The following is a 7,563-nucleotide window of genomic DNA, read 5'->3' as shown; positions in this document are numbered from 1 at the left end:
TTGTGGATTGTTACCGTTATTTGAGAATAGGAACTCAATCTATAAATTAAAGCCGCATATAATGTATGGAGACCAATAATCGTAATTTTTTTTAATTAATTGATCGTGCATTTTATGTTGATAAACATATTTCATATTAAAGTTATGATATAAAAAAAAAGATTTGCAGATAAGTATTAAGGGCAAGCTGTTACCCGTACAGCTGACTGTTTTTCATGTCGTTGAAATGGTTCAATTGGAAAGACAAATGGTCGATACACATGGTTGCCAGAATGTTTTTAGAGCTTTTATTGTGTTGTTGCTGTTGTTGTTGATAATCATGCAATAAAATCTTTATGGAACAATAAAAAAATACATAGGGCTCGTCCGGGATTTGAACCCGGGACCTCTCGCACCCAAAGCGAGAATCATACCCCTAGACCAACGAGCCATTACACCTCCAGAAGTGGCGTTAAACTGATAAATGATTTACATTTGTTCATACTATCAATGTTTTTTTTATTATTGATTTTTGCAACGATTCTAAATGTGTATGCAAATTCTCATTGATTTTGATTTGTAAAGCTAAACGCGAGTGTATGGAGATTTAGGTTAATAATTGACTCAGGCTAATCTTTAAAAAAGCCGCTTGGCATTATTTACAAAAATAATTTCAGAAAACCATTATATTTAATACAATGTGACAAAACCATACGTGTAATATTATTTATTTAAAAAAATTCAATCGGTCTTTGAGAGACCATGTCAAATTTTCAATCAAGTTCTAGGGTTGTTTAAATTATTTAAATACGTAAGAAAATATCAGGTTTAAACGCAATTTTCAAGTAATTTAAAATGTTAACTGGATTTATGAAACACATTACTTACTTTTAGCAAAAAAAAAAAAAAAAAAAAAAATTCATTCTTAAAATATGTTTTCACCGCCTATAAAAATTATATTTTAGCTATAAATCCGGCAGACAAAAATAGAGATTTAATTTTCCGTTATCCACTATTTATGACTTTTAAAATTGCTGAAGCATAAAAGATTAATTATGAGTTAAATAATTTAACTCATGTAAGTTGGATTTAATAAGATTGATATAGTTTCGAAATGTATTAGCTCGCAAGTTATGCAATAGTTCAGCTTATTTCTAGTAATGAGAGCTGATCGCACACACGAGATTCGTTTGTAGATTTCTTAGAATTACCAAGAATCAGAAAATCAGACAGTTTTAATGCCCTTTCTTCTGTAAATGATATCTATATATCTATAAAAGTAAACGTGCCTGTGTGTGTGTCTGTGTACATTTCCCTACGCAATAACTCTGTCAATTTTTAGTCTACAAACTCAAAATTTGATATACAGAGTACGGAGATTTGGGAAAATCGATGTGATCGGTTTTTGGCCAGAAATTTGGCTGTTAAGGGGTAAAAGTTCAACGATTTGACCTTTGAGAACTCTGCCAAACTCCTCCGACAATTTGGGATCTAAACACTTGACATTTTAGATATAGGTTCCTTGGAGATAGATCTAACTTAATAACTTGATTTGAGCTCAAAACAATAAATATTAAGGGGTAATAATAGGGGTCAAAGTTAAAAAAATTACCGTTTTTTTGGGGGGGGGGTCAGCATACATCTCAAACACTCGGGCAACGCCGGGCCGAAATGCTAGTATTTTATAAAAATGCAAATTTAGAATGTGGTTATTTCAAATAAATTAAGTTTGCATTAGATTAACACTTTTTTAATACATTCGTATTCTTTTACAATTATTACCCATATCAGATTGCTTCACTCATAAAGGGAGCGTGTGCATATATATATATATATATATATATATATATATATATATGTGTGTGTGTGTGTGTGTGTGTGTGTGTGTGTGTGTGTGATTAGTTTTTTTTGGGAAAAAGAAATTCAGCAGATTGCTCAATTAAAAGGAAAATCCGAAAAATAAGAGCGTATTTATATTTTGTATTTTGTGTACAGAAAGTTGTTAGATGAGATAAGTCATTGGAACCGTCGGTTTCAAGCCCGATAGTTAGGACCGTTTTAGATATCCTTATCAAGTTCTCTTCAGCCAGTACTCATCTCATGAATATATATTCTGAGTTTATATATATATATATATATATATATATATATATATATATATATAATATCGTCTAAGTAGTATAAAGAAACGCTCAATGAAGTTATGTTTTAGCTTCAGAGCATATATACTTATCAATATATACTTATTAATATAGACTTATTAATTGCGTCCCGATGAGGAAAGAAAGACTCGCTCCTAAATTGTGACCCAACCCCCGTTAGCACGGATTTAACAGTAATACTCGGTGTAATAGATCTTAGTTACAGCTTGTATTATGTGAAGAATACGGGACAATTCCCGATTGCCTTGCTGGCTCCACCTTGCTAGCTCTAACCAAAGAAAAAATAATATCAGCTGAACGGATGTGAGTTGATAAGGACAACTTAATACGAATATTGTTTTGCCAATGAAGCAATGATATACTGGGGAATATTGTTTGCGTTTTGGATTTGGGTGACGATGACCCTCAGGTCATCCTTCGCAGAAACCGCTGGTGTGAGAAACTCGTCAATAGAAAATTACCTGCAGGGGATACTTTCGTAAGATTGGCAATTGACCAAAGGGAACGAGTATAGGCGAAACAGGGCGCTCTCCTATCGACTGGAGGGTACATTCGGTGTCGTCCGACTATCGGTTACCCATCTAAAAATGACGTGCACGTGCGAATTTCGCCAGAAAGAAAGAGTTGAGTCGAGTAAGAGTAGAAGTCATGACAAGTTTCAAGAAAAAATACACGATTAAACCCGGTTCTCCAACTTCCAACGTAGACCCCTACTACCATGTCTCCTTCTCCAACATCAGGGGTCTACGTTCTAACCTTCCAGAGGTTGAAACCCAATTACAGGAGACTAAACCAGACCTTTTATTTTTAAGTGAAACTGGCATTGGACAGGCTATTTCCCTTGATGAGTTTGCAATTACAGGATACTCTAACTTAACTTCTAAATCTGACCCCCAAGATCGCCATGGGCATGGAATATGTGCCTATATTAAAGATAGCTTTCCATGTGGGAGGGACATCTCCAGGGAAGATCCTAACTTACCTTATATGTGCTTCCGGGTTGCTTTAGCTCACACTACTGCATTTATATTTACTCTCTATCGCCCCCACAACAGCGGAGTTACTATCTTTCAAAGCATATCTGAGAAAATTGACCAAGTCCTTTCTACTTATCCTTCAGCTAACATTCACGTATGTGGAGACTTCAATGTTCACAACGTCGAATGGTTGACCCACTCAAACAAGACCGATGATGAGGGGAGGTTCTGTCATGATTTCTCCATTGCCTATGACCTCACTCAGATTGTTCAGGAACCTACCCGTGTGCCCGATAATGACGGCCAGTATGCGAGCCTACTAGACCTTTTTCTCACAACTTGCCCTGAACTATGTTCAGTTTCTGTTCTGTCGCCTCTTGGATCTTCCGACCACTCTGTTGTATCAATTAAGATAAAAATGAAATGTAATAAGTCCCCAGACGTACCTCTTCATCGTACAGTATATCGATACACTAAGGCTGACTGGGATAGCTTCCGTACATTTATATCTGATCTACCTCTGCATTCCATGTTTAAAAAGGATGTGTCCTCTATAGTATTAGACCTAACTGAATGGTTAATTGTAGGTATTGACCATTTCATACCCTCTAAAAAGTTTCAGCAAAAACCTAACAGCCAGCCATGGTTCTCTCCAGAATGTGCTGCTGCCATTGCGCACAGAAATCACTTTTTCCACTGCTTCAAACGTAATAGATGTATGGAAACTAAAGCCGTTTTCAGGACTGCCAGCAACCATTGTAAGAAAGTAATAAGGAACGCAAGAGAGTTGTATGCTCAATCTGTTAAGTCCAAAGTAGCTGAGCAGCGGCTTGGTTCCCACCAGTTTTGGCAAATAGCAAACAGAATCCTGAACAGAAGCGTGTGCTCCATCCCAACTATTATCAATGGATCTGAGGTGATCTCGTCAGCATCAGACAAAGCCAAACTCTTTGTCAAGAACTTTGCAGCTAATTCTACCCTTTGCGACCAAGACCGCCAACCCCCAATATTTCCTCTTGTATCAGAAAACACGCTATGTGATATACGTATATCTGTACGTGATGTTGCCAAGCTAATCAAAAACCTTGATTCCAGTAAAGCAACTGGCCCTGATGGTATTCCAATTATAGTACTCAAAAAACTTCAACCTGAACTAGCGCCCATACTTACAAAACTGTTTAAACGTTGTCTTAAGGAGAATAGTTTCCCATCTCCCTGGAAAACCTCATCAGTATGCCCTGTATTTAAGAATTCAGGTGATCGCTCATCCCCCTCTCAGTACAGGCCAATAAGTCTCCTGTGCGTCATGAGTAAGTTGCTAGAATCTGTATTAAATACAGAAGTAATCAAACATCTCAACAAAAATAACCTTCTTAGTGACACTCAATATGGTTTCCGTTCTGCTAGATCTACAGCAGATGTCCTTACAGTTATATCGCATAGGATTAGCAAATCTCTCGACGGTGGCAATCTTTCTAGGGCAATTGCTCTTGACATATCTAAAGCCTTTGATAGGGTATGGCATAAAGGTTTACTTCATAAGATCGCTAGCTATGGTATAGCTGGAAAAGTCTTCTCAATTATTAAATCATTTCTTTCTGATAGATTCATAAGAGTAGTAGTTGAGGGGCAAAAATCAGAAGCTCACAATATTAATGCCGGTGTCCCTCAGGGATCCATCCTGGGCCCAACTCTTTTCCTGATCTACATTAATGATCTTCCAAATCATATCCTTACATCATTTGTAGACATTTATGCTGACGACACTACCATTTATGGTACCACATCTAAGACAGTAAACGAGCAAGTTCTCTCCAATTCTCTCTCCTCTGATCTTGAGCACGTAGTACAATGGGGAAAGGAGTGGCTGGTTACTTTTAATGCATCTAAAACCAAGCTTCTCTCTTTACATCATCAACATTCTAATCCACATTTGTCATCAATTGAAATGAATGGCTCTCGTCTTCAGGAGGCCTCAAGTTTTGACAAGCTTCTGGGCTTGACCATTACTCCTGATCTTAAATGGAACACGTATATCAAATCTGTTGCCAAGGCCGCTGGAAAAATGGTGGGATCTTTCTATCGATCCAGTAAATATCTCACTGCTGATGCTATTCTCTATCTATATAAGAGCCAGGTACGTCCAAGGATGGAATACTGTTGCCACATCTGGGCAGGAGCTGCTAGAAAGAACTTGTCCTGCCTTGATAGAGTTCAAAATAGACTTCGTAGCCTCGTAGGAGATGTCCTTTTCTCCTCCTTGCAACCTCTATCTCACAGAAGAGATGTTGCGAGTTTGTCTCTGATGTATCGTTATTTTCATGGAAAGTGTTCAACTGAGCTTCAATCTATGGTCCCCCCTCGCCAAACTTTCACAAGAAACACTCGTCTAGCTGTAAACACTATCAATAATTTCCCCCACTCTTTATCTGTGCCTAAACCTAAACGTAGATTCCATGAACAAAGCTTCTTTCTTAGAACTGCACGCCTGTGGAATTGTCTTCCGTTTTCCTGCTTTCCGGCTGACTACAATATGGTTTTGTTCAAGTCTAAAGTAAATAAGTTCTTGATGAGCCGTTCCATATAAGTTATTAAATTTACCAAATTTTCATTACTAATGATTACTATATTGACCAACTTCTACTGTACACTCTTTAACCCTTATCCTTGAGTGGCCTCTGGGCCTTGATAATGTGGTGATGCCTTTGTAAAAAAAAAAAAAAAAAAAAAAAAAAAAAAAAAAAAAAGTCGAGTGTCCGAATCTGGAACAAGCTCTTACACTGCAAGCCGACATAAAAAGACTACACAGGTTAGGTACGTCAAATACAATTTTTTTAAACTTGTCCTGTAATTGCTGTGCCTCAGTAGAACTTTCTACCTTATGGCAGAAATTGTGTATCGGTTGGTCCCATAGTTTAAATTGCTCCGTTCAATCTGCTCTGAAGAGGTTTTCGGATGTCTTGCGCACAAAGACTCTTACTTTTCTGGTGGTACCATTCAATGTCACAGGGAGTATCAGCTCTTCTATCAAATTTTATCTTATCGCCTGTCAATTTCATTGCACAAGCTTATTTGTTAGTTGTCCTCATAGTTGATTTCTTCAACCTTTTCCATGTGTGTATGTTGCTGATCCACAGATCTGAACTGGAATCAAGCTGTAAATCCACTTTTTTGTTGAAGATGTGAACAGTTACATATTTCCGCCGGTTGCGCTCCGGTTCAATGTCGGATCTCGCTTGTCGGACCCTGATATTTCGTCTGTTTTTTCTGCAATATGTTTTTTTCTCCAATGTCGATTTGTGGCCTTTCCTGCCACACTCATTATGTATTATTTTTGTAAAAAAAATATCTACAGACCAATGTTGTCCGCCGCAACAACTGTACGAGCGATTTTGGTTTGGAGATTGGATGACTATTCTTTGATTGTGCCTGGGTTGTCTTGTTTCCTTGTTTTTTCTGAGGGAGTACTCATTTAGTCTGTAACTAGTCCTTCGTACGTATGACTCACCTGACTCCTCGATGTTTATTGAGTTGTTCTTTACGCTGACTACGCGTTGCCAATCTTCCGCTTATCGAGTGTGAATCCTTGTTCACTTTCGAATCTTGAGAATATTTGCGTTTTTCGTCGAGACGACACCCTATGCAAAAGTCAAAAATTTGAAATCATCCACTGATAGTTCAGCCAGACGAAAATCGTTGCGATGTTTGTTAACAATTGGCACAAAGATAAGATAATAAATATCACTTGGTGTTTTCAGGTCTAAAACATTGAAAGCCGAAATAAAAATTGAGTTAAAACTTTTTTCAAATATTTAACAAACAAAAATGGTGTCTTTGCCTTCTAGCAAAAAAAAAGTCCTTTCTCCTTGTTTTATGAAATAAAATGTTTACTTCCAACGACAGTTAGAAGAAAATATTAAAAAACTCGAGGATAAAAATAATCGTGAGCAAAGTAAAAATGTTATATTTCAATTTTCCAGTTTGCAATGAATTAAATCAATGAACGCGTCAATGTGACATGTGCGCTTTATTAGGTCAACCTTTAAAAATGGACTGTTTCATAGTTCTTCAAAGAAACAGTTGTTTTTCTTTTTATTTTGCAACAAGTAAAATAGTTAAAACCTACAAAAACGCTTTGTAACAGAAGTCGTATTTTTTCACTTTTTTTCTCAAAAAAGGAAAAAAGATTTTAACTTACGATTTGACTTTGGATTTTTCCTTCTTGTATTCGTTTTGTTTTTCTTTTTATACGTCGTTTCTTTTTATTGGTGATTTCGGCGTCCGTTATGACTTACTTCTGAGACTTTTGAGAAAATGTTGTTTTTTTTATTAACACCAGTCGGGTTTTACCTGTGAATTTCCGCGCGTAACTTCTGTCTAAATTACCGCCAATTGTTATTTTGGATTCCAATTCCTTTGTCGCCAGTTTGTTGTGGTTTAAATGT

At 36.8% G+C, this 7,563-nt stretch overlaps 1 non-coding gene across 1 annotated transcript; it reads right to left on the bottom strand.

Moving 5' to 3' along the window:
* Positions 1 to 358: 358 nt before the first annotated feature.
* On the bottom strand, positions 359 to 430 carry Trnap-ugg (transfer RNA proline (anticodon UGG)). Its single transcript has one exon. It is a non-coding gene; the product is annotated as a tRNA-Pro (tRNA).
* Between the last annotated feature and the right edge of the window lie 7,133 nt (positions 431 to 7,563).

Source organism: Euprymna scolopes, chromosome 2, assembly GCF_053919585.1.
Source record: "Euprymna scolopes isolate OS-2025 chromosome 2, ASM5391958v1, whole genome shotgun sequence".
Classification (NCBI taxonomy): domain Eukaryota; kingdom Metazoa; phylum Mollusca; class Cephalopoda; order Sepiida; family Sepiolidae; genus Euprymna; species Euprymna scolopes.
The sequence above is the reverse complement of the archived record's forward strand: the minus strand, read 5'-3'. Positions and strand labels throughout refer to the sequence as shown.